We start from the raw sequence: 796 nt of genomic DNA, 5'->3' as shown, positions 1-796 counted from the left end.
CTAAATTTTTATGAATCACAATATTTTAATATTAATTTTTTTTGTACATATAAAATATGTCAGCACGAATGTCAAGACAGATAAACGACTCAAGAGGAAGAAACAACTGATCAAACGTAGTTGTTGATGACTGTTTCGGGCTGGACGATGACGAGAGAGGCGTCTTGTTGGTTGATCGGCAGAACATGTCAGGAGATTTCCTTGCAGGGCGGTGATTAGCTCTCAGGACGATCGACATAAAACATTTTTTTGGATTAAATATTGATCGATTCGAGGTTTATCAAACTCCTATCCAATCAAATTAGCCCCCCCCACCAATCTTATTATATGTGAATAACTTTGTAACTAGGAAAAAGCCCATCCAAAAAGTCAATGATGTGCGGACTAATATGTATTTTTTTTAATGTCGCGACTTATGCATGTAAATAGGGGCCTATTATGTGAATAATGATTACACACTCTTTACTATTTACTGCGACACTCTGTCATCATCTACTTCTCTCTCTTAACGTTTAGTCCTTTGGTGTGTTCTTCGGATCCTTTTAGATTCAAAACTTTTGATTTTGATCTTCTAGTTGAGACTACAAAAATTCATTAAAAAAACAGTTAAAAAACAATTTTAAAATTTTGATTTTCTCAAACTGTTATTATATAATTTAATTTAAATTAAAAAACTAATTTAATATTTATGATTCAACCATCTACAAAATCCGAATTTAAACATCAAATCTTAAATCTATCGTTAATATAAATATCACAAAATCTAGACCAGATAATATAAATACAGATTTGTTTA

This window comes from Phalaenopsis equestris, unplaced genomic scaffold (assembly GCF_001263595.1).
Source record: "Phalaenopsis equestris unplaced genomic scaffold, ASM126359v1 Scaffold000522, whole genome shotgun sequence".
In the NCBI taxonomy this organism is placed as follows: Eukaryota; Viridiplantae; Streptophyta; class Magnoliopsida; order Asparagales; family Orchidaceae; genus Phalaenopsis; species Phalaenopsis equestris.
Note: the sequence above shows the minus strand (reverse complement) of the source record.